The sequence below is a fragment of the Macaca thibetana genome, chromosome 9 (assembly GCF_024542745.1).
Source record: "Macaca thibetana thibetana isolate TM-01 chromosome 9, ASM2454274v1, whole genome shotgun sequence".
NCBI classification, from domain to species: domain Eukaryota; kingdom Metazoa; phylum Chordata; class Mammalia; order Primates; family Cercopithecidae; genus Macaca; species Macaca thibetana.
Genome location: NC_065586.1, coordinates 12365582 through 12392384, shown reverse-complemented (window position 1 = coordinate 12392384; position 26803 = coordinate 12365582). Strand labels below are relative to the sequence as shown.

Here is a 26803-nt window from a genome sequence, read left to right as displayed (position 1 = left end):
AAAACAACTGTGAAATATTTCCACCACTGTTGGGTTACTTTTGGGTATTCTTACTTTGAAAGCTTCTTTTTTTTTTTTTTTCTTTTGAGATGAAGCCTCGCTCTGTCACCAGGCTGGAGTGCAGTGGCATGATCTCAGCTCACTGCAACCTCCACCTCCCGGGTTCAAGCAATTCTCCTGCCTCAGCCTCCCGAGTCGCTGGGACTACAGGTGCACGCCACCACACCCAGCTAATTTTTGTATTTTTAGTAGAGACGGGGTTTCACCGTGTTGTCCAGGATGGTCTCGATCTCTCAACTTCACGATCCGCCCACCTCGGCTTCCCAACGTGCTGGGATTACGGGCATGAGGCACTGCGCCTGGCCAAAACCATCTCTTCTTTAAACTGCTACCCCAAATAGTAAAAAGCGTTAAAGAATCAGACGACTCCTACCCAACTGCCCTTCGTCCTTTCTTACTTTTGCTACCCTATTCTTATTTCCCGTCTGGAAAGTAAATTCAGAAAGATAACGCAACACGCAGAGCACTGAACATGGATCCTCAGGTGGCCAGGAGCCTTTCTACATCCTTGAGTACAGCTGCTTACGGCAAATCAAACCTGCCCTGGCAGGCGTGTCTCGCTCTGCCAGCAATGGTGGATGTGAACGGTCCTGTCCTCACAGGCGGGCTGCAGCAACTCTCCATACCAGCCCCAGAGATGCTGTCCAATCTTCCTGTAAGGTGAATCGAGGAGGTAGAGTGGAGGTCCTTCTGCAGTCACTACCTACCTTTTTTCCTTTATCTACTAGGAAGCAAACATCACATCCTCCTGAGTCCACTCTCAGATCCTAAAAGGACAAATCTGACAAAGCTCTGAATGGGCTAGTCGTCAAAGAGAGCCCAACCCTTTCAAGCAATTAAGCATTGGGAGGTCAGGAGTGCTGGCTCACACCTGTAATCCCAGCACTTTGGGAGGCTGAGGTGGGAGGGTTACTTGAAGTCAGGAGTTCAAGCCAAGCCTGGGCAGCATAGTGGGACTCCATCGCTACAAAAATTAAAAGTAAAATAGGTTGGGTGTGGAGGCTCACACCTGTAATCTCAGCACATTGGGAGGCCGAGGTGGGTGGATCATGAGGTCAGGAGTTCGAGACCAGCATGGCCAACAAAGTGAGATCCCATCTCTACTAAAACTACAAAAAATTAGCCAGGCATGGTAGCAGGCGCCTGTAGTCCCAGCTACTCAGGACGCTGAGGCAGGAGAATCGCTTGAACCCGGGAGGAGGAGGTTGCAGTGAGCTGAGACGGCACTATTGTATTCCAGCCAGTGTGACAGTGTGAGACTCCATTTCAAAAAAATAAATAAAATCAAATAAAATAAGCTGGGCATGGCAGTGCAAACCTGTAGTCCCAACTACTCAGCAGGCTGAGGCAGTAGGATCGCTTGAGCCCAGGAGTTCAAGGCTGCAGGGAGCTATGATCTCACCACTGCACTCCAGCCTGGGCAAGAAAGTGGGACCCCATCTCTTCAAAAAAAAAGAACAGAGAAATAGGAAATACAACAACAAGCTTCCATTACCACCTTTTTGTGCATTTCCTAGAATGACAGAGGATGTCTGCAACTCCTGGAGCTTTTCCTTAATATACCATAGAGTGGAATTGATCATGATTAGGAAATAAAAATCTGTATGACTTTGCATTTTTTTTTCACCCTGAAAACAAATCTGATTTCTGGTGCTTTCAAAACTAGATCACAGATCTAGCAATGCTTGTGAATACGCTGGTTCCATGTCAGATGGAGCGATAGTCTGCACTGGTTGTCAGGAAAAGCCCAGACTCCCAAATCTGGCTGCCCAGTCTGTGTTATTTTTCCTTCATTCTCTGAGCAAAACTTAACTCTTGCTGTTGCAGACCTAGAGATGCTGGAAGCAGTAACATTGCCTCTCCCCACGGCTTTGATCTATGTTCCTCATTATTTCTCAAGTTTCACCAACATTTAATTGAACCCAAAGAGACAGAGAAAAATCTCTCTTGCAAACTAATCATTTCATCGTAAAAACTTTTTTAAATAACCATATTAATCTTTCATCGAATTCAGAAACTATGACAGATAACTCTGCCAATAAAAAGACCAGGAAGAGGAAATATAAATAAATAAACACGAGAGAAATATGTTTCAAATATCTACATTATCTACTGTGGAGCCATTGCCCTGGGATTCTCAATGACTGTCATGAAGACATATGGAATATGAGGGCTATGTGATTTATCTGAGTCTATGCGTGGGTTTTTTTCAATTTTCTGTAGCTAATATATCACAGTAAAGAGGAATTTTTTTTAAACTACTCCTGAATAGAAAAAAAGATAGACTCGTCACAGTAATGTCTCATCACCTAATAATCTATGGTTATAGTCACAAATCATTTAGATAACATTAACCCCAGAAAAACCTGACTATTGTGAAAGCAAACTATCGTGGTCAAATCCATTTTTTATATATTCAACTAAATTCTATTTTTCCACCAACATAGTAGCAGACTGGGGTACAGTCACCTGCCATAATGTGATTTTTTTTTCTTTATTTGAAACTTATCTGAAATGATAATTATATTACGACAAAATGTAATCCTGGCCGGGCACCATGGCTCACGCCTGTAATCCCAACACTTTGGGAGACCAAGGCAGGTGGATTACTTGAGGTCAGGAGTTTAAGGCCAGTCTGGCCAACATGGTGAAACCCTGTCTCTACTAAAAATACAAAAACTAGCCAGGCGTAGTGGCGCATCCCTGTAATCCCAGCTACTCAGGAGGCTGAAGCAGGAGAATTGCTTGAACCCAGGAGGCGGAGGTTGCAGTGAGCCAAGATCATACCACCGCACTACAGCCTGGGCAACAGAGCGAGATTTTGTCTCAAAAAAAAAAAGAAAGAAACTTATCAGAAGTGATAATGATATGATGATAAAATGTAATCCTGACTGCTGTAGTAAAAGATTAAATGTAAGATTTTACACCACTTTATTATCTAGGTGCAAATATTGTTCATAGGGCCAAGTGCAGTGACTCACGCATGTAATCCTGACACTTTAGGAGGCCGAGGCAGGAGGATCGCTTGAGGCCAGGAGTTCAAGAGACTAGCCTGGGCAACACAGTGAGACCCCATTTCTACAAAAAGTATTAATAATAACAGTAAAATTAGTTGGGCATGACAGCACACACTTTTAGTTCCAGCTACTTGGGAGGCTGAGGTGGGAGGATCACTTGAGGCCAGGAGGTAGAGGCTGCAGTGAGCTATGATAGTGCTACTGCACTCCAGCTTGGGTGACAAGCAAGACCCTGTCTTTAAAAATAAAATTTAAAAAATACTGTTTGCAAATGCATGATGAACACATAGGAATATGTACCAGCAATGAACATCCCCTCTGTCCTCAGCATGGACTCCTCTCGCCTTCCTCTCTAGGTCCTGCTGCATGAGCCTTCTCTTCCTCACTAGTCACCTTTTTGTCATGTGTTTGCCTCCTTAAGAATGCCAGTTCCAGGAAAGCTTGGACCTTCATGCTTCCGTTGACAGCTGTATCCTCGGCATGTGAAACAGCAGACGGTGCATGGGAGAGGCTCAGTGTGCATTTGCTGATTGATTGAATGAATGAATGAATGCACTGACTTTGCTTCCGAGCTAAGAAATGCAGTCAACCACCCTCGCTCTCCACCACCTGCTCTTGGTCTCGTTCAAAGTCAAAGGCATTCCCTGGCTGATTCACTTTTGCTGGTTGCTGACCTGCTTTTCTACACAATTCAAAGGTCAACACAATCCATCAAAAGACCCATGCAAAGGAGGCATTCCGACACCTATTCCCAATCACTCCCTCGCCCTGTACCTCAGACAGAAGAGCAATTTATTATAACTTGTTTATCCTTCTAGTGTTCCTTCATGCAAATATAAGTACATTCACATACATACGTTCATATGCCCATCTTTCTTTTTTTTTTTTTTTTTTTTGAGATGGAATCTTGCTCTGTCGCCAGGTTGGACTGCAGTGGCACAATCTCGGCTCACTGCAACCTCCGCCACCTCCGCAAGCAATTCTCCTGCCTCAGCCTCCCAAGTAGCTGGGGACGACAGGCTCGTGCCACCACACCCAGCTAATTTTTGTATTTTTAGTAGAGACAGGGTTTCACCAAGTTGGCCAGGATGGTCTCAATCTCTTGACCTTATCATCTGCCCATCTCAGCCTCCCAATGTGCTGGGATTACAGGTGTGAGCCACAGTGCCCAGCCACCCAGCTTTCTTATACAAAGGGCAGCATACTCCATGCACTGTTTTTCACCTTGTGTTTTGTACTTGTTAATGTACCTGGAAATCTTCCCATTTCAAAACACTTTTTTTTTTTTTGAGACAGAGTCTCGCTCTGTCGCCCAGGCTGGAGTGCAGTAGCTCAATCTCGGCTCTGCGCATCCTCCATCCTCTGGGTTCAAGCGGTTCTCCTGCCTCAGCCTCCCGAGTAGCTGGGATTACAGGTGTGCACCACCACTCCCAGCTAATTTTTGTGTTATTAGTATAGACGGGCTTTCACCAGGTTGGTCAGGCTGGTCTCGAACTCCCGACCTCAAGGGATCGGCCTGACTTGTCTTCCTATAGTGCTGGGATTACAGGCGTAAGCTACTACGCCTGGCCAGAAACACAGATTTTTATCATTCTCTTTAACAGCTGCATAGCGTTCCACTGTAGATACACACCGTCATCCCTTTAACCAGTTCCTTATTGACCGATGGCCACTTGGCGGCTTCCAACACTCTGGCGTTACAAAGCTTCAATGATAACTGTGAGCAAATGTCATTTCATCACATGTGCGGGTGTATCTACGGTAAAGATTCCCAGAAACAGGACTGCGGGGTCGAAGGGCAAATGTATCCGTAATGTTAGTTCATGGCACCAGATTCCCCTCCTGTAGGGTTGTTCAAAAATACTGCTGGGTGCTATAAAGAGGTAGTGAATTTTTTTTTTTTTTTAATTAATTTTTTTTTTTTTTTTTTTTTTTTGAGACAGAGTCTCACTCTGTCGCCCAGGCTAGGGGTGCAGTGACGTGATCATAGCTCACTGCAGCCTTGACCTCCTGGTCTCAAGCGATCTTCCCACCTCAACCTGGGACCACAGGCACGTGCCGCCACACCTGGCTAAGATTTAAATTTCTGTAGAGACAGGCCCTCACCATGGTGGACTGAGTGATACTTTAAATGTGTATGTGTGGTATAGGTCCCGAGAATGTTTTCCATTCTTGTCATGGGGACTGTTAACCTATTTCTTTACTTTCACAAAACACAGGCTCTTTTAAAATTTAAATCAATGCGGCATCCCCCAGTGGTGGTCTGAGTTCACCTTCCCTATTAAACTTGCATCCAACAATTCTCTTCGGCTAACAGGTTTCCCCTCTAGCAACCTATTGGAAGAAAACAGCCCCTCTCAAAGAGACTTGAAAGCCTAGTTAATATGGGTGGAATTAAATTTTTATAAGAGCATTCAGGAATTCTAAATCAGCAGCAAATATTTTTCTCATCACAAGACACACAATGACATGGAAATAAAATGTAAATGAATATTTTAAAACTTTATTCATTCCAATTCAGGGGATCCCCAAACCGAGTTTATATGCCCGGAGTTTTAGTAATTCATGACTTTTTCACAGTGAGAATCTATAATTAGAAAATGGTGCCTATCTGCAGAAGCAATAAAGGGTTCTTTCCCACCCAAGCTTCTGGAGAGGCACGAGGAAACAATACACTTTCACACGAGAATCTCAGATTTCAGGAAACTGACCTTCGGACTTGGAACATTGATTATAGGCAGGGTGCACCAAAGCAACGATCTGCTTTCCTACTGGCACGGACTGGCTAAATACAAGTCATACGAGACCAAATTCACTCCTTTAATATGGTTTTGTGTAACATCCTCCATTTACTTTAAAATCATTTGGCACGGACAGCATGACATTCTCCATGTGCTAGTTGCTGTAAATGTCAACTCTAAGGACAGTCAGTTACCCTAATCAATAACTCATACTCCATCTACCAAAGACATGGACAGAATGTTTTCAGCTGTTTTCTTCATATTGTCCCAAACTGAAAACAACCAAATGTCCATCAACTATAGAAAGGAACCTAAACTTTATACGATGGAATTACAGAGCAATGGGGAAAAATGAACAACTGTTACGTGCAACAACATGAATCAGTGTCATAAAGCATAAGTGCAATTCCATGTATATGGAATTTAAAAGCAGACAAAACTAGTCTAAGGTGACAACAGTCAGAAAAGAGATTACCAGGCTGGACACGGTGGCTCACACCTGTAATCCCAACACTTTGGAAGGCCAAGGCAAGTGAACTGCTTGAGCCCAGTAGTTCGACACCAGCCTGGGCAACATGGCAAAACCCTTGTCTCTACAAAAAAATACAAAAATTAGCCGGGTGTGGTGGTGCACACCTGTAGTCTCAGCTACTTCAGACGCTGAGGCAGGAGGATCACTTGAGTCTGGGAGGTCAAGGCTGCAGTGATCCCTGGTCATGTCACCGCACTCCAGCCCAAGCAACAGAGCAAGACCCTCTATCCTTACATGGGATTCCTAAAAAGGTCCAGCCATTGGTTTGGGAAATTTCTGGCTGCCTGAGGCTTCTCCTAGGGTAAGAGAATCATGGTTTTGGAATACTGGAAAATCTGCCTGGAGGGAAGCTTTTATCCAAAGTGGCACTCAGAGCACATAGGAAGGCACAGAGCAGGGACTCCTGATGACAGAACCACCACCCGGACTGTACTCTGCCAGCTGGCCTGCTCACACATTTCCTGAATAAGGGGTCTTAGGTGAATTTGGTCTGAAACTTGCTTGCATTATAACCTGGCAATGAGAATGTAGGAGAACAGCTAACTGTCATTCACCTAAAATTTTACCTACTAAAAAACCTGAGCGTGGAGAGCCAATCTGACTTAGTTCCATTCTCCAGACGTTTGCAGATTATTAGATGAATGGCAACATAGCGCAGGCACAGTGGCTCACACCTGTAAACCCAGCACTTTTCGGGGCTGAGGCAGGAGGATCACTTGAGTCCGGGAGTTCAAGACCAGCCCAGGCAACACAGCGAGACTCCATCTCTACAAAAAAAATTTAAAAATCTGCCAGGCATGGAGGCGCATGCCTATAGTCCCAGCTACTTGGGAGGCTAAGGCACGAGGATCGGTTGAGCCCAGGAATCTGAGGCTGCACTGAGCTATGACTGTGCCATGGCACTCTTCACTCAGGTGACAAAGTAAAGCCTTGTCTCTAAAAAAAAATTAAAATTCGGCCAGGCACAGTGGCTCACACCTGTAATCCCAGCACTTTGGGAGGCCAAGGCGGATGGATCACGAGGTCAAGAGATTGAGACCATCCTGGCCAACACAGTAAAGCCCCATCTCTACTAAAAATACAAAAAATTAGCCAGGAATGGTGGCATGGGCCTGTAGTCCCAGCTACTCGTGAGGCTGAGGCAGGCAGGGTAATCGCTTGAACCCTGGAGGCGAAGGTTGCAGTGAGCTGAGATCGTGCCACTGCACTCCAGCCTGGGTGACAGAGCAAGACTTCGTCTCAAAAAAAAAAAAAATAATTAAATTCAAAAAAAGCATGGCAACCTGCAGTCTACATAAATAGTGAGAATTTTCCTTATAAATGAAATGAAGAAAGGAGCTAGAAGCAAGAAAAACTGGACTGATAAACAACAGCACAGCAAGACCCAACCAGGGGGAGGGTTCCAACAGCCCCCACAGAGCTCTGCTTCTGGCCCCTTCCTCTTCAGCATTTTTACCGGTGACTTGTAGAGAGAGAGAGGATATGATCATAATGGCTGTGGACAACCCAAAATTAAACCAAACTCAGAATTCTAAAAGATCTTGACAGGCTGATATAATGAGCTGGATCTCACAAGATTGTGCACAAAAATTAACAGCTCAGAACAAGACAGCCAAGGCTCCATGATAAAAAATGTATCGGCCGGGCGCGGTGGCTCAAGCCTGTAATCCCAGCACTTTGGGAGGCCGAGACGGGCGGATCACAAGGTCAGGAGATCGAGACCATCCTGGATAACCCGGTGAAACCCCGTCTCTACTAAAAAAATACAAAAAACTAGCCGGGCGAGGTGGCGGGCGCCTGTAGTCCCAGCTACTCGGGAGGCTGAGGCAGGAGAATGGCGTAAACCCGGGAGGCGGAGCTTGCAGTGAGCTGAGATCCGGCCACTGCACTCCAGCCTGGGCGACAGAGCGAGACTCCGTCTCAAAAAAAAAAAAAAAAAAAAATGTATCATAGTTGTTACATTTAAAACTTTAGGGGGTTTGGGCCGGGCTCTGTGGCTCACGCCTGTAATCCCAGCACTTTGGGAGGCCAAGGCAGGCAGATCACGAGGTCAGGAGATTGAGACCATCCTGGCTAACACAGTGAAACCTCGTCTCTACTAAAAAATACAAAAAGTTAGCCCGGCGTGGTGGCGGGCGCCTGTAGTCCCACCAGGAGACTTGGGGCAAGAGAATGGCATGAACCCGGGAGACGGAGCCTGCAGTGAGCCGAGATCGTGCCACTGCACTACAGCCTGGGCTACAGTGTGAGACTCCGTCTCAAAAAATCAGTAAATAAAATAAAATAACAAACTTTAGGGGTTTTGGATGACTAGCAGTTCAGGTAAGTCCATGTAAGTCACAAGTGTGTTGTGGTTGCCAAAAATGCAATGCCCGTGTTATATTTCAACAAATAGTTTCCTTTTAAAAATGAAATGCGAACATATTTGTACACTGATGTTCCTAGCAGCATGATTCACAATAACCAAAAGGTTACTTCGAGAGTCCATGCAGAGGAATGGGTAAGCAAAATATGTTGTAGCCTTACAATGGAATATTATTTGGCCTTAAAAAGGAAAAAAATTCTGGCCAGGCACGGTGGCTTACGCCTGAAATCATTACTAGCACTTTGGAAGGCTGAGGTGGGTGGATCACAAGGTCAGGAGTTTGAGACCAGCCTGGCCAACATGGTAAAACCCCGACTCTACTAAAAAATACAAAAATTAGCCAGGCGTGGTGGCTCGCACCTGTAATCCCAGCTATTCAGGAGGCTGAAGCAGGAGAAGCACTTGAACCTGGGAGGTGGAGGTTGCAGTGAGCCGAGATTGCACCACTGCACTCCAGCCTGGGCAACAGAGCAAAACTCCGTTTGTTTGTTTGTTTTAAAAAAAAAAAAAGGAAGAAAATTCTGACTTATGCTTCAAACTGGATGGACCCTGAGGACTGAGTGAAATAAGCCAGTCATAAAAAGGCAAATATTGAGGAATTCACTTCAACAAGATGCCTAGAGTAGTCCAATTCATAGACAGAGAAAGTAGAATGGGGCTGGCCAAGACTGGGAGGAGAGAGGATGAGGAGTTGCTGTTGAATGAGGGCGGAGTCTCTGGGAAGATGAAGAAGTTCTGGAGATGGATGGTGGCGAAGGTTGCACAATGTGAATATACTTCATGCCACTGAACTGTATGCTTACAAACTGTCAAAATGGGCCAGGCATGGTGGCTCACACCAGCACTTTGAGAGGCAGAGGCGGGTGAATCACCTGAGGACAGGAGTTCGAGACCATCCTCACCAATATGGTGAAACCCCGTTTCTACTAAAAATACAAAAATTAGCCAGGCAGAGTGGTGCATACCTGCAATCCCAGCTACATGGGAGGCTGAGGCAGGAGAATTGTTTGAACCCAGGAGGCAGAGGTTACAGCGAGCCGAGACCGTGCCACTGCACTTCAGCCTGGGCGACAGAGCGAGACTCCATCTCAAAAAAAAAAAAGGCAAAATGATCATATTTACATTAATACATGTTACCATAACACGTATTAATATATGTACCATAACATGTATTTATACATATAAGTAACACATATACAAATAAACAATGTATAAATATTTATACATTACAAACAATTATACTGTATTGTATACAATATTGTATATTTATACAATTATTTATAATTGTATAAGTGAGCCGAGATTGTGCCACTGCACTCCAGCCTGGGCAACAGAGCGAAACTCCATTTAAAAAAAAAAGGAAGAAAATTCTGACTTATGCTTCAAACTGGATGGACCCTGAGGACTGAGTGAAATAAGCCAGTCATAAAAAGGCAAATATTGATGAATATACAAATAATTATACTGTATTGTATACAACATTGTATATTTATACAATTATTTATAATGTATAAATATTTATTCAGTCCACATAATGTTCTGAGAAATTTCCTTATGATTTCCTTGTAAATGAAAGGAAGGAAGGGGCTAGATGCGAGAGAAACTGGACACTGTATATTTATACAATATAAATTAATATAAATAATTGTATAAATACTGTAAATTCAGTTTACAATAATACATATTACCATTTTTTTAAGAACCCAAAATATGCAATGCAATCATCTGCTCCATTAATGTGAGCAAAGGTCACTGTCGGCTTCCACACTCTGCTCTCAGAACATACCTGAAAAGAGTGAAAACAGGCCTACCTGACTCGCCTGCTCCACGAGCCTCTCCTCCTTCCCTCTCGCGTGGGCTTTGTCTCTGAACCGGGATGGCTCCTCTCCCTCAATGAAGGGACTACTGGCCTCTTGGAAAAGGAGGAGGCTCCCAGCACATGTGCTGCTGCGGGGCCCCAATGTCTCTGTTGCTCCGGTTCCCGGGATCCCAGGGGTCGAAGGTCCATCGGCCAGAGGAGCCCCCGGGACACTCAGAATACGGGCATCCCTCAGGGAATCTTCCAGAAGCCTTAGCTCCCTACCCCACTTCCTCTCTGACCCACTCTCCAACACACACACAAACACACGACCATCCTCAAGTCTCTGCCTCCCAACGCAACAAAGGATTGGTATATTCACGCACTCTACAAATACTCAGAGTTTGAGAGAAATTGTAAAATAAATTCTTTTTTTTTTTTTTTTTTTTTTTTTTGAGACCGAGTCTCGCTCTGTCACCCAGGCTGGAGTGCAGTGGCCGGATCTCAGCTCACTGCAAGCCCCGCCCCCCGGGCTCACGCCATTCTCCTGCCTCAGCCTCCCGAGTAGCTGGGACTACAGGCGCCCGCCACCTCGCCCGGCTAATTTTTTTTTTTTGTATTTTAGTAGAGACGGGGTTTCACCGTGTTAGCCAGGATGGTCTCGACTCGATCTCCTGACCTCGTGATCCGCCCGTCTCGGCCTCCCAAAGTGCTGGGATTACAGGCTTGAGCCACCGCGCCCGGCCTAAAATAAATTCTTTAAAAGATTTACCAGTTCAAAAAATGCGTATCATGTATACGAATGATAATATCTATTAAGTGCCACTGTTATCAGAATTTATATCATTTCTCTCACCCCCTCTAAATAAATTAGTCTGTGAAGCTGAGACAGGAAAAGAGCTGCCCTGGGTGGAAATCCACAAGTGGGACCAGGGTGCTGGGTCCCTGGGGATACCAGGTCCCAAGAAGAAGGCAAGAGTGAAGAGGGAATGGGTATTCCACATTTCCAGCGTCTACAGCGGAATCTCCGAGGGCGTCCTACCTCTTCCTCCTCCCAAGGCAGGAGAAAGGACTTACCTAAATGGCCAGGAGGGAATGGAGGGTACCAGGCCAGCTCCTTCTCCCTCCTTTCTCTTGGGAACCTGCTGGAAGCCCACAGACTACTTCTCTCCTCTGGGCCAGGGGAGGAGGCTTCAGGGGCTAGGCGGACTGCTTCTGAGGTTGAGAGTGAGAAAGCCCTTTATTAAAACGTGCCCCAGTCCTCCAATGGAACGTTTATCAGGAATGAGTTTAACATTGGGATCTCCACCTGCCTAGCCCCTCAGCCCTACTTCTCAATTGGTTCAGAGCTCATGTGGGAAAGAACGGTTCTCCTCACTCCCTCGCCCATGCCTGACACACCCAGCACCGCGCCTCTTACGTGGCCGGCAGGTTTGGGTGGGAAGTCTTCAAAGCTGGTTCTCACAGTGGGAGCCTGCACGAGGCGCAGGACATGCCAGTGGCTTATAACCTCTGGGGCCAGCAGCACCTGATAGCCACCAGGCAGTCAGGGCATGACTTTTTCATTCTTCTCTTATTCTGGAACAATGGGAGTTTCCTTAGATAGGTAACCCAATAGACCCAGCACTTAGCCTCCTTGAAGAAAACACCAGAGTCTCAAATAACAAAACAAAACTAAATCCAAAGGGCTGTCCAAGTCCTCACTGTAACTCGAAATGGCATTCGGAACATTTATGGAGACCAGAAAATACAAGACCCAAAACTGGCCAGTTTGGGCCTCCTCTCTGGCCAGTACGCAAGTCATCCAACCACTGTCCATGCGTGATCTGTCCAATCTACAGGCCAAGCCCAGCTGGAGACACCACCAACCCATCCCTATTTATTCTCTCAACCAAGTAATTTCCAGATTTCCATTTCACCTTGCTAGAGAGCCATGTTTATGTCTCTAAAGCTTCAATCCCTCTTTAAGAACAAGAAATTAACAAAATCACAATGGCACTTCCTAACGGTATTAAACACAAAACTGTCATGCTTATAGAAACCTGAGAGCTCATGTAGTTAGTTCCACCTCCTCATTCCCCAGAGGAAGTGACTGTGAAGCTGTAAACTCAGTATATAACCCAACTGTAACTGGGAAAACTGGGATATAAACTGGATATTAGAGGATATTAAGAAATTAGTATTAATTGTATTAGTGGTTATAATGCTATTTTAATTACATAGAGAAACTTCCTTCTCCTTCCTTCTTTCCCTTTTTCCTTCCCTCCTTCCTTCTTTCTCTCTCTCTCCCGGCCCTCCCTTCCTTCCTTCTTTCTTTCCTTCCTTGGGTGAAGGAACAGAGATTCACACTACTGTTAGTATGGGTGTAACATCAAGATGTCTCCAATTTACTTTTTTCATATACACGTGTCTTTTTTTTTGAGATGGAGTCTCGCTCTGTCACCCAGTCTGGAGTACAGTGGTGTAATCTCGGCTCACTGCAAGCTCCGCCTCCCAAGTCAAGCGATTCTCCCACCTCAGCCTCCCAATTAGCTGGGATTACAGGCACCTGCCACCATGCCCAGGTAATTTTTATATTTTTAGTAGAGTTGGGGTTTCGCCACATTGGCCAGGCTAGTCTCAAATTCCTGACCTCCAATGATCCACCCACCCAGGCCTCCCAAAGTGCTGGGATTATAGGTATGGGCCACCACGCCCGGCCAACATGTATCTTTTTTTAAGCTTTATTGAGGTATGACTGACAAATAAAAATGGCATATATTTAGGGTATACAGCACGTTTTGATATATGTATACACCGTGAAATGATCACCACGATCAAGCTAATTAACATATGGATCACCTGCCATCATCACCCCTTGTGTGCGTGTGATGATGGCACTTAAGATCTACTCTCTTAGCAAATATCTTCACTTTTCTTTAATGGAGTGAGTTATAATATATAAACAGCTGGCCTGACCTAGGGTATACACAGCTGGTTAGTGGACGAGCTGGTTAACAGCAAGGGTGGTTCTTGCCAAGGCTGTTTTCAAAGTGCTGTATTCTCATCACGGGAGCAGCTACACAAGATGCCCTTCGGACAGCCACACGGGCCCTGCCCACTCAGCTTGAGGAGGTTCTACGTGCTCCCAATGACAATGGCAGACAAACCATACTTCAGTGAAAGAGTAACTGGCTAGGTTGGCTTCTTTGTCTGACCTTAATGGCCAAATACTCATGTAACATTGGCCCAGGTAACATTTGCTCTGAGTTTCAAAGATCACATCAGTGCACCAAGGAACTCGAATCTTTGATAGCATAGTAACATGACATAATAGAATCTGGATATAATCACGCAATAACAATCATGAACCGCTTGCTGTGTACCAGGGACTATTCTAAGCATTAACAAGAATGATCTCAGTAAATCACAACATCCAATGAGATTATCATCTCCATCACATTGATGAAGTAACCAGAGCACAGAGAAGGTAAGAAACCCACCAAAACCACAGAGCCCTACATGACAGTCAGCATTCTGGATGACTCAGCCATACATGCCCCTGTGATCACACTCCATTTCCGGATAGTCACATTTCATGTTTTTCACTGGGAGGAATGGTCCAGGGATAATTTCTTCTCATTCCTGTCTTTAAAAATAGTACAAAAGGATAAAAACAAAAAGTAAAAGAGAAAAATAAAATCTGCCCCAGAGGTTAAAACAACATATCTGATGTCAAAAAAATTTTTTTCACTTTGTTTTTCTCAACAAAAATTCAAATCACTCAAGTACTGCTTGACTCTCTTCCCCAAACAAACCTAGGCAAGAAGTCCATAGTATCTCCACACACACCTAGGCAAGAAGTCCATAGTATCTCCACACAAACCTAGGCAAGAAGTCCATAGTATCCTCTACACACACCTAGGCAAGAAGTCCATAGTATCTCCACACAAACCTAGGCAAGAAGTCCATAGTATCCTCTACACACACCTAGGCAAGAAGTCCATAGTATCTCCACACAAACCTAGGCAAGAAGTCCATAGTATCCTCTACAAACACCTAGGCAAGAAGTCCAGACGGCTCTACAGTTTCTCCTCCAGAGAACTCCGTGGGCCTGGCATGGTGGCCCATACCTGTAATCCGAGCACTTTGGGAGGCTGAGGCAGGAGGATCACTTGAGGCCAGGAGTTCAAGATCAGCCTGGGAAATATAGAGAAACAAAAAAATAATAATAATAAAAATAAAAATAAGTAAAACTAAAAATATTTTTTAAAAAAAATAAGTAAAAAAGGCCAGGCACGGTGGCTCACATCTGTAATCCCAACACTTTGGGAGGCCAAGGCAGGAGGATCACTTGAGGTCAGGAGTTCGAGACTAGCCTGACCAACATGGTGAAACCCCGTCTCTACTAAAAATAGAAAAAAATTAGCCAGGTGTAATGGCGCACACCTGTAATCCCAACTACTTGGGAAGCTGAGGCAGGAGAATTACCTGAATCCAGAGGCAGAGGTTGCAGTGAGCCGAGATCATGGCACTGCACTCCAGCCTGGGCAACAAGAGCGAAACTCCATCTCAAAATATAATAATAATAAAAATAAGTTAGCCAAGCACTGTGGTACACACCTGTAGTCCTTGTTACTCAGGAGGCTGAGGCAGGGGGATCGCTTGAGCCCAAGAGTTCAAGACTACAGTGAGTCACAAAATTAACTTAAATATTAATTTTTTTTAATAGGATCTCACTCTGTCACCAAGGCTGGAATGCAGTGGTACAATCTTGGCTTATTGCAGCCCCAACCTCTCAGGCTCAAGCAATCCTCCCACCTATCTCACTCTTTTGAGTAGCTGGGACCCCAGGTGTGCACAACTACACTCAGCTAATTTTTTAATTTTTTGTAGAGACAGGGCCTTGCTATGTAGCCCAGGCTGTTCTCAAACTCTTGGCCTCAAGCCATCTTTCCGTCTCAGCTTTCCAAAGTGCTGGGATTACAGGTGTGAGGCACCACGCCTAGCCCTAAAAATTAAACATTTTAAAAAAGGAAAAAACTATCCAAAGGCTGCCCAGTGGCCAGCAGAGGCCTCTCATCATGATATGCCAGAAAGTTACCAGTTACTCCCTTTACGGACTCTAGGCGAGTTTCTGCAGAAAGAGTGACACGGGAAATAAATCATAGTTGGCCTTCCAGTACCTTTGCCAACTTCTCCAGTATTGATAATGACTTTGAACTAAGCTTTATAATTTAATTACTTCTTGAAACTGGTGCCTTCTGAAGCTAACATGAGATACAGACCATTCTGCAGAAGAATGTACTCAGTAAAAAAAGACAGAGCGAGAGAGAGACGCGGTGGAAAAAACTTAGACCCAAAGAACCGATCCCAGAAAAGGAGACATTCTCTTAACCCATCCTAGAAATGCCGAAATGTCTTAGGATAAATTGGGGAAGCTGCCAGTTGGGACATACCCTAGTTCTATTCCAAAATCCCTTCCCTACATTTAGTCCAATTTAAGGTATCTCATGTAATCTTGGAAAAGGTCAAAGAATTCTCAAAGGAAGTCAACATCCAACTAAGATACAGCAAGTATCTGACAGCAGGGAAGGAAGGGGAGACTCAAACCAGCACAAGGACAGAGAGTTCTAACTCCAAAGGGCTTGGGAATCACTGTCATAGAGGTTGCTGTAAAGTCTCCAACTGCAAAAAGAGAAAGGATTTATATCATGGCTACTATCCATACTTTAAAAACATCTGAGCTTCCTCAAATACTAGTGTCAGAGGCATTGGAACCAGATCAACTCCATCTTGAGTAGGGGCTGGGTAAAATGAGGCTGAGACCTACTGGGCTGCATTCCCAGACACTTAAGGCATGCTAAGTCACAGGATGAGACAGGAGGTCGGCACAAGAAACAGGTCATACAGACCTTGTTGATAAAAGAGGTTGCAGTAAAGAAGCGGCCAAAACCCACTAAAACCAAGATGGCGACGAGAGTGACCTCCTGTTCTCACTGCTACACTCCCATCAGCGTCATGACAATTTACAGATGCCAAGGCCACGTCAGGAAGTTACCCTACACGCTCTAAAAAGGGGAGGCATGAATAATCCACCCCTTGTTTAGCATATCATCAAGAAATAACCATAAAAGTGGGAAACCAGCAGCCCTCAGGGCTGCTCTGTCTATGGAGTAGCCATTCTTGATTCCTTTACTTTCTTAATCAACTTGCTTTCACTTTACTCTATGGACTTGCCCTGAATTCTTTCTTGCACAAGACCCAAGAACCGTCTCTTGGGGTCTGGATCATGACCCCTTTTCTGTAACACTAGCAGGCTGAAGGATGAAGTAATAATTGAGGCAAAGAGACTACATTTCATATCTGCAAAAGAAATGAACAGTACTATCTGCAAATAACAGGTGCCTCTTACACAGAATACCTTTATTTCCCTCACTGGGAACTTTTCATTCTTTTTCAAAATTTGTTATTGTTAAAATTAGCATTTGACATTCACAGAAAACAAACAAAAACAAAAACAAAAAAAACGCCAACAACATGTCTATATCTGCTATTATGACCTCACCATTCATTCACCTCTGAACTGACTTTCAAAACATCGTTAACTTCAGCCCAGCAAACAGTCAGGCACAAAGATAAGGAAGACAATTAAATGTTATACTAACAATAAAAACAAATGAGTAATATAATTCTCTGCAGTTGTCAGGGTATGGTTTATGACTTTTACATTAAAAGGACTTTTTCTTTTTATTCTTACAGACAGTACAAAGCAATGATTACCATGGCTAAGGGCAAGTCAGCGGGTAGGGAAAACGGCCTTGGGAAAGTTTCCAGGCTAAAAAAGCATGTTAACAGTACTTGATGGTGATATTTTGAATACTCAAAGAAAAGTCTGTCTACTCTGCAGCCCAGTCTGTAAGGGCAATGCCAACATTGAAACCAGCCAAGGAACAAGAGCAAACGGGCCAATGGCCCGTCTTCAGGCGAAAGGAAGCCAAAACAAAATGGCAGAACCAAAGCTAAGTCTGACTAAATTCTACCCATTCTCCAAGGTAAGGTTTCATTTCAGAACTCTCACAAGAACTCCAATCAGTGTAAACTAAAAATAAAATTCTAAACCCCCCCCCAACTGACTGAATGGAAGACCCTCCTCTGGGCCAAGGGGATTCCAAAGTCAACCTGAAAGACTAGCGCAGGGCATGACGGGAAGGGAGGATCAGACACGCCTCATTCTACCCTCCACCCTTTGGAATTCAGGCACCACTGGCCAACATGCATTAACATTAAAACAGAAATCTTAAGACTGAGAAAACAGATACTTCGTAGCAATAAGATACCCAATTCCAGCCTGTCTCTAGTATAGCATCAAGTGACAGATAGCAGGCGCTGAAAGAAATCAAAGTATTTTACCCCAACATACATTTCTTTGACATGTTTTGAAACGACCCTGCGAAGCTGTCTCTTGTGGGGAAAATCTACATTCTGTAGCGAATCCCATCTCCTTTCCACATCTTTTCCTGTTCCAGGAGAGATCTAACTAAGAGTCTGGCACCTTTACTGTCTAATCTCTCTGAAGCCTGTTACCTGGAGGCTTCATCTACATAACAAAAACTTTGGTCTCCACAATCCCTTATCTCAACCCAGACATTCCTTTCTATGGATTCCACATCTTTAGATAATAACTTAACTCTTTCAACCAACTGCTAATCAGAAAATCTTTGAATGCACCTGCATTCAAAATCTATTCCAAAATCCCTTTCTTTGAATGCACCTGCATTCAAAGATTTTGGAAATCCCTGCTTCAAGTTGTTCTGGCTTTCTAGACCAAACCAATGTACACCTTAAATATGATATTGATTGATGTCTGCCTCTAACTTCTGTCCCTCTAAAATGTATAAAACCAAGCTGCACCCCAACCACCTTGGGCACATGTTCACAGGACGTCCTGGGGCTGTGTCACAGGCTTTGGTCATTCATATTTGACTTAGAAGAAACCTCCTTAAATATTTTACAGAGTTTGACTCTTTTCATCGACATCAGCATATACTCCTCCTCAAAGCCTCAGAGGCCAAGGAAACGGAGGTTTCCATGATGGTTCTTAAGTCTGAATGTCAGAGGCGTTTGAACCAGAGCAACTCCATCTTGAATAGGAACTGCGTAAAATAAGGCTGAGGTCTACTGGGCTGCATTCCCAGATGGTTAAGGGATTCCAAGTCACAGAATGAGACGGGAGATCGGCACAAAACACAGGTCATAACGACCCTGCTGATAAAACAGGGTGAGCAAAGAAGCTGGCCGGCCACACCTCACCAAAACCAAGATGGTGATGAGAATGACCTCTGGTTGTCCTCACTACTACACTTCTGCCAGCGCCATGACAGTTTACAAATGCCATGGTAACGACAGGAAGTTACCCTATGTGGTCTAAAAAGGGGAGGCATGAATAATCCATCCCTTGTTTAGCATATCATCCAGAAATAACCATAAAAATGGGAAACCAGGCTGGGCACCGTGGCTCACGCTTATAATCCCAGAACTTTGGGAGGCCAAGGTGGCTGGATCACCTGAGGTCAAGAGCTCGAGACCAGCCTGGCCAACATGGTGAAACTTTGTCTCTACTAAAAATACAAAAATTAGCCAGGCATGGTGGTAGGCGTCTATAATCCCAGCTATTCGGGAGGCTGAGGCAGGAGAATCGCTTGAACCCACGGACGTGATGGTAGGCGCCTATAATCCCAGCTACTCGGGAGGCTGAGGCAGGAGAATCGCTTGAACCCAGGGAGCGGAGGATGCAGTGAGCCAAGATCACGGCACTTTACTCCAGCCTGGGCAAAAGAGCAAGACTCTGTCTCAAAAAAAAAAAAAAAAAAAAAAAAAAAAAAAAAAGGAAACCAGCAGCCCTCAGGGCTGCTCTGTCTATGGAATAGCCATTCTTTGATTCCTTTACTTTCTGAAGAAACTTGCTTTCACTTTATAAACTCGCCCTGAATTCTTTCTTGCGTGAGATCCAAGAACCCTCTCCCGGGGTCTGGATCAGGATCTCTTTCCTGTAACAGGACTATATGAGCACAACACATGGTTCGTGCCTTCATGAAGGTCATTACGACACTACATTGCAACTACAAGCTTCTATCCTTGTTTCCGTCCCCTTCTGTGTCATCACAGAGATCCTCAGAATGGAGGCAACCTGGGTAAGCCCTCTCTGTTTGACCATGGTGCCTGGTGTAGAGTGAGCACTCATCATGTCTGTTCCATGAATACTGAATACATTTTACAAACAGGCAAACCCCGACATCTGCGGCACAGAAACATCTTTCCTACTCAAGTCACAATTTCACTACTGAGGCTTCACATCTTTGAATCTGTTTTCCAGACTTCTTAGATATATGGATAAATATATTTCCGAGCACTCAGTGTTTTCGCTACTGCTGTGAGTTCATATGTAGAGGGAATAAACAAAATGGCTCAAAATTGAAGGGAAACATTAGAAAGCACAGAAATAGTGAGAGAAGAGAAGTAGAAAAGTGAAAGAAATGAGAAGACAAGATAAAATGGGAAGAAAGCAAAGAAATACCAGACTTTGGCCTGAAATTTGCCATCACACTGCTGTCTCCAGTCATGGTTAAAATTTGGATATTTCCAAATATACTCACATCTAGCATGCTTCTCCCTACAAATGAAATGGATGAAGTCAGTTTTCACGTTTCCTAAAATGCTAAACAATGGTTACAAGTTCCTTTCTGATCTTTTCCTTCTTAGGAAAGAAGAAAAAAACACTCCACATAAAACCTTTCAGAACCTAAAGCGCGACATCAGCAGGATGACTTTGGACTCAGGAAAAGTCTAGAAAGTCTTTTAGGCTGAGATGAATTTTTGAGGTTTGGGGTGACAAAAAACTAAAAACAGTGCCCATGTATATAGAAGGGCTTTGCAAGTCTATCTGAAATAAAACATTCACAGAATAAAAGTCCATTCCCATATAACGTCTACGAGAAATCAAAGTTTTAAGAAAAATAAGTTACTAAGAAAGACTACCTTCATGTCCCTTGAGCCTACAGTTTACATTTTATTGAGTTTAGTCCATTTGAATTCTTTAATTAAAGACTTGAAGAATTGTTGCTGCTTCATTTTATACCATCAAAGAGATTCTCTTTTGTAACTTGAAAAATAAAGTACATATTTCCTTTTTTCCCCCACATTTTTGTGCAAGAAAGTTTATTTTATACAACTTCCAATCCGTTCTGTGTCCTAGAGATTTGACGGAAACTGACTATAATCAAGTGCTTCTCGGTTTATCTGGGGGTTTTAGTTGTCATCTTTGAGTATAGAATAGAATATAAAAAGAAAAGGTAAGTTTAGCCTTGGAGGTCAGGGTAAGAGTTTGGCTTTTTACTTTGGTTTTTTTTTTTTTTTGAGACAGAGTCTCATTCTGTTGCCCAGGCTGCTGGAGTGCAGTGGCACAATCTCGGCTCACTGCAACTTTCACCTCCTGGGTTGAAGTGATTCTTGTTCCTCGGCCTCCCAAGTAGCTGGGATTACAGGCATGCGCCACCACACCCAGATAATTTTTTTTTTTTTTTTTAGTAGAGACAGAGTTTCACCATGTTGGCCAGGCTGGTCTCGAACTCCTGGCCTCAGTGATCCACCCGCCTCAGCCTCCCAAAGTGCTGGGATTACAGGTATGAGGACTTTTTTTTTTTTAACAAAATAAACACATTAAAAATTTATTTAAAGGCCAAGCACAGTGGCTTATACCTATAATCCCAGTACCGTGGAAGGCCAAAGTGCTTGGATCACTTGAACCCAGGAGTTCAAGACCAGCCTGGACAAGATGGTGAAAACCCATCTCTAAAAATATACAAAAATTAGCCAGGCATGTGGCATGTGCCTGTAGTCCCAGCTACCTGGGAGGCTGAGGCAGGAGGATCGTTTCAGCCCAAGAGATGGGAGGCTGCAATGAGCCAAGGTTGCACCACTGCACTCCAGCCCAGGTGACACAGTGTGAGACTCTGTCTCCAAAAGAAAACAAAAATTAATATAAGTCATATGTGACATGAGAGCCTTCAGAAATGAAGCCCAAACAACCCAGGAAAAACTGTCTATTTTTATGGACAGTCATGCTGAAGTATGATTGGAGGATGAAAGGGTATCATTTAATGGTAATAAACTAGGAGAAACTTAGCAAGGCCTGCTTTTTCAAATTCTTCTTGGCCTCTGGCAACAGGGCAGAACCCCACTGGAATGAGGGTCTTATGACCAACTTTCAGGCAGACCAGAGAATTCTTTTCGGCCCACTGTAGGGGAAAAGGGTGAGAGAAGGTTAGAGGGTGACCTTCCTGCTTCTACAGTTTCCTCCATTTCCTTCAGCCTGAAATCGTCAGTATGCCAAGATGCCGTATTTTCAGGTAGCATTTCCTGCATCCCATCATATATACAGATCATTTTCGATTATGAAGCCTACAGGACAGAAACCATGTTTTATCACCTGTGTGTTTTGCAAGGCCTAAGCACTGCACCTGGCATACACAGCAACTCATATACTTTATTGAGGTATAATTTATCTGCAATAAACCATATTCATTTAAAATGTGCCGTTGAGTTCAACTTTTGTCACACCAAATTAAACAAAAAAATAGGTATCTGGCCAGGCACCACACCTGGAATCCCAGGACTTTGGGAGGCTGAGGTGGGTGGATCATGTGAGGTCAGGAGTTTGACACCAGCCTGGCCAACGTGGTGAAACCCTATCTCTATTAAAAGTACAAAATTAGCCAGCTGTGGTGGCGTCCACCTGTAGCCCCAGCTACTCAGGAGGCTGAGGCAGGAAAATTGCCTCCTGCCTCCCGGAGAAGGAGGCTGTAGTGAGCCAAGATCATGCCACTGCACTCCAGCCTGGGTGACAAAGGGAGACTCCGTTTCAAAAAAAAAAAAAAAAATCCCTAAAGACTAACATATAGTAGGAATGGCAGGAAAAAGACCTACTATTTCATAATCATGTCATAATTCAAGTAAGACTTTTATGAGGAGTTTCAAGGAAATGAATCCCAGGCCAAACCCATATCTGCCTTTTCTGACTTAGAGAATCTGCTGCTAGAAAGTAAGACAAGTGATAGGGTTTGGCTGTGTCCCCACCCAAATCTCACCTTGAATTACAGTTCCCATAATTCCCACATGTTATGAGAGGGACCCAGTGGGAGATCACTGAATCTCGAGGCAGTTTCCCCCATACTATTCTCATGGTAGTGAGGAGGTCTCTTACGAGATCTGATGGTTTGATAAGGGGTTTCCCTGTTCACCTGGTTCTCATTCTCTCTCTTGCCTGCCGCCATATTAGATGTGCCTTTCGCCTTCCACCACGATGGAGAGGCCTCCCCAGCCACATGGAACTGTGAGTCTGTTAAACCTCTTTTTCTTTATAAATTACCCAGTCTCGGGTATGTCTGTATCAGCAGCGTGAAAACGGACTAATACAACAACTCTAGGCCACTAACGTCTTTCCCATTTTATTTAGAAAAACAAAATCTCCTCAGATTGTCTTATATCAAAGACACAGCAGAACGAACAATTAAGTCCTCCATCCCTCTCTCAGGATTCCAGGGACAGTGAATTCAACTGCAAAGCATTCAGCAGTGCGGCTCTGCAACCAGGACCCCTCACCGATGTGCACACTGACGACACTACCTACAGCAGGGAGGGGACTGGTGAGAGCAAACCCCACTGCTGTTACCACAGCCAAGCCCTAAAACGCCGGCAAACAATAACATGCACATCCTCTCAGTCATGCCCATTTAAACTTGGTCACTCACTGAACAGCAATAATGCTCCCTGAAAAAAATAAAGGGACATACACACACACAGGGTAATTTTGAAAAACACGTGGCTCTCCCTGTCTGGCCTCCAGTCAATAAGTGCCCCCCATAGATGACAGCTTTCGATAAATATTAAACCATAACAAACAACCGCTCGGGGCTCCGAGACGTACGCAGCCTTTTCACCCACAGAAAGCACCTGTCAAGAATGACTTTGAATATGAGTTATGAAAAAGAAAAATAATGTTAGTCTGTGGTACACAAGGCAAAGTCCTCAGACAGCCTGCGCAATGGAACTTGGGATAATAGGCCCCGGTAGACGCAGACACTAGTGCCTGACGTCTGTCCTACCCTGGCGACAGTCTCCCACACGTGACGGGCATATGACTCTATTTTAATAAACAAGAGGGGAAGAGACAGGAAAGAGCCTGCACCAGAAAGCTGAGGTTTGGGGAAAATTCCATAGAAAGCAAAAAATCAATTAGAAATATTAAGTATTTCTTAAAAAATTAAAGTAACACAGTGCTGTCCAAGGATGCAGTTTGTATTTAACGTCCAAAGGCAGGTTTGCTGTTACTGTTATTTCACTAAAATCAAGACCGTTAACTCTGTGGTAGAATGGAGCGAGGCAGGAAAGAAAAACAAAGGCTTCCTCTAAGGAGAAATAAGTTATTGCATCTCTACTGCAATGTCTCAGCCTTCCAAAGTCATGGTGAGAATTCTAAGTCTCAAGTCATTCCTAGCGCAACAGCAAAAAGGTACAGCCACCACTCCTGGGTAACAGATCAGCAGTCGTTGCAAATTTCATTAAAATGTTTCATTCCCAAACCAGTGAAACAACATATAAAAATGGTCCCAGTAAAGACAAGAATGTGACCTCAAAAAAAATGTTTTTAAAGAAAGTTATGACTGGGTATTCAACTGATAGAATACCCAGCGCTTCAAAAACAGGGTTTGCTTAGAAGCTTCTTAAGAAACAAAGTGAATGAATGTCATGGGGGATTATACCTTTTTCATCTTCCCAATTCAGCAGGGACCATAACCACATAAATAATTCCATCAGGACAGGGGAAGCAAAGTATCAGAGATGGAATAAAAAAAAGGCAGCAAGAGCGGCTTCACATGTGGTCCCTCTCCAAGGAGGTCAGCGATGTAGTGGTCAAAGACAAAAGGAAAAGCTCCCAAGCTCACGGTGAAGGATCCATGACTTCAGGCACCTGAAATGCGCTTTGCTAAGCCTGGTCCATCGTGGAGTGTGCAGAAAAGACCACGTGCTTCAGAAGGCCCCCTCACAAGGTTGGCCCTTGGCTGGCACCTGAGAACCTGGATTTCAGGAGGGTTCCCACCATCCTAAAGAGCAATTCACTGCACCTAAACAGTTTATGCAAGCAAAGTGGTTTTTGCCGAACATCTGCTTTCCTTCTGAGATTCTGGAATTTGGGTCTGTGCTAGGCAGCAGGTGCCCATGTGACCAGCTCTCAGTAAGAACCCTAACAAGAAGCTGATGTGAATATGTACTGCAGGATTCCAAGTACATGACATTCTAGAAAAGGCAAAATATGGAGGCAGGAAAACAGTCAGTGATTGCCAGGGGTTGGAGACAGGGAGGGGAAAATATGCAGAAGAGGGAGAACTTTTAGGGCAGTGAAACTACTCTGTACGATACGATCATGGTGGATCCACGTCATTATCTATTTGTCCAAATCCACAGAATGTACACCACCAAGAGTGAGCCCTAATGTAAACTATGGGCTCAGGGCGATCGTGACGTGTGATTGCGGGTTCATCAGCTGTAACCAAATGCCCCGCTGTGGTGGGGGATGTTGATAGTAGGTGAGCCTGTGCATGTGTGGGGGGCAGCGAGTATACAGGAAGTCTCCGTATCTTCCATTCCGTTTTGCTATGAACCTAAAAATGCTTTAAAAAGTAAGGTCTGGGCTGGGCGCCGTGGCTCACGCCTGTAATCCCAGCACTTTGGGAGGCCGAGGCGGGCGGATCACAAGGTCAGGAGATCGAAACCACGGTGAAACCCCGTCTCTACTAAAAATACAAAAAATTAGCCGGGCGCGGTTGTGGGCGCCTGTAGTCCCAGCTACTCGGGAGGCTGAGGCAGGAGAATGGCGTGAACCCGGGAGGCGGAGCTTGCAGTGAGCCGAGATCGCCCCACTGCACTCCAGCCTGGGCTAGGCGACAGAGCGAGACTCCGTCTCAAAAAAAAAAAAAAAAAAAAAAAAAAAGTAAGGTCTGGACCGGGTGCGGTGGCTCACGCCTGTAATCCCAACACTTTGGGAAGTCAAGGCAGGCGGATCACCTAAGGACGGGAGTTTGAGACCGGCCTGGTCAACGTGGTGAAACCCCGTCTCTACTAAGAAAATACAAAAAATTAGCCGGGCATGGTAGCAGATGCCTGTAATCCCAGCTACTTGGGAAACTGAGGCAGGAGAATCTCTTGAACCCAGGAGGCGGAGGCTGCAGTGAGCTGAGATTGGGCCACTGCACTCCAGCTTGGGTGACAAAGCGAGACTCTGTATAAAGTCTGTTTAAGAAAAAAAAAAAAAAATCTGGCTGCTGAGTTTAACAAGGTTCCCTGGTAGATGCCATTTCACACATGTCACCACCACTCCTTGCTGATTGAACTAAGCTTGCCCTGTGTGCCCACCCCCCAGGGAGGAAGCTGGGAAGTTTGTGCCCACCTGACCTGTGCCCTGCTCCTGGAGCCTCTCCCCTGTGCCGCATTTGTTCTGTGTCCTTTGGCTGTGATAAATCTTAGCCATGACTAAGACCATAGGCTGAGAGCTGTGAGTCCATGGAGTGAATGATCAAACCTGGGGGTGGCCTTGGGGACTAACGCATGGGCACTTAATACGTGTATTGTGACTAATCAACTAAGCTCTAAAAATACCAAAGATTCTGTCACACTAAGATCACCCGTTGGTCTCAGGGATTCTGTGTCAAGTCCTCATGCCAGCATGCCCACACAGATGCCCCCGTGGGGCTCTGCTGCCAGGACAGCTTCCTCCATGAGGGCTGAGATGGGCTAACGACAGCACTCGAGCTAATGAGACCAGAATGTCAGGCATCCCACCAGGTAGGGAAACCTCTGCCCCCAAAGGCTTTACCATCACCTCCTTGCCACCAGTGAACATAAACCCCACAGCAGTCAAAAGTTGTCTTTTCTTTCAAAACACAAAGTCGGCAGGCCTCAGTAAAATCCAGAATGAAGCCTCTGATCGGCTTCCTAGATTGCCTTCGAGGGTCACTGCTCTTCACTCTCCTTGGATAAGTCTTCATCCAGCGAGGCTGAGGGATGTCCCTGAGAAGGGGCGTGTGGCTTCCACTGCCTGTGAGGAGGAGGCACTCCACAAACCCCTGGGTCCACAGCAGGCTCTAGACTCTACCGACAGGATGCCCAGGCTGGCCCAGGGAACCAGAGCAAACCCCTGGGCACATGTGAGGCGTGTACTTGGAAGAGGAAGACCAAGGAAGCAGAATGGTTTTC

At 44.8% G+C, this 26803-nt stretch overlaps 2 protein-coding genes, 1 long non-coding RNA gene, 1 other non-coding gene and 1 pseudogene across 6 annotated transcripts in view; 2 read left to right on the top strand and 3 right to left on the bottom strand.

Annotated features, from left to right (window-relative positions):
* The window catches only part of UPF2 (UPF2 regulator of nonsense mediated mRNA decay), a 727243-nt gene that overhangs the window by 167239 nt on the left and 533201 nt on the right, over window positions 1-26803 (top strand). The gene's annotated exons all lie outside the window — the stretch shown is intronic.
* CAMK1D (calcium/calmodulin dependent protein kinase ID) overlaps window positions 1-26803 on the bottom strand; it is a 491709-nt gene that overhangs the window by 371981 nt on the left and 92925 nt on the right. The window lies entirely within an intron of this gene.
* LOC126962380 (60S ribosomal protein L6-like) overlaps window positions 1-26803 on the top strand; it is a 693495-nt pseudogene that overhangs the window by 583605 nt on the left and 83087 nt on the right. The window lies entirely within an intron of this gene.
* On the bottom strand, window positions 5166-5294 carry LOC126963496 (U6atac minor spliceosomal RNA). Its single transcript, XR_007729125.1, has one exon. It is a non-coding gene; the product is annotated as a U6atac minor spliceosomal RNA (small nuclear RNA).
* On the bottom strand, window positions 13455-21071 carry LOC126962390 (uncharacterized). Its single transcript, XR_007728676.1, has 2 exons — window positions 14345-21071; window positions 13455-14310 (listed from the first exon to the last, which is right to left on the bottom strand). It is a non-coding gene; the product is annotated as an uncharacterized LOC126962390 (long non-coding RNA).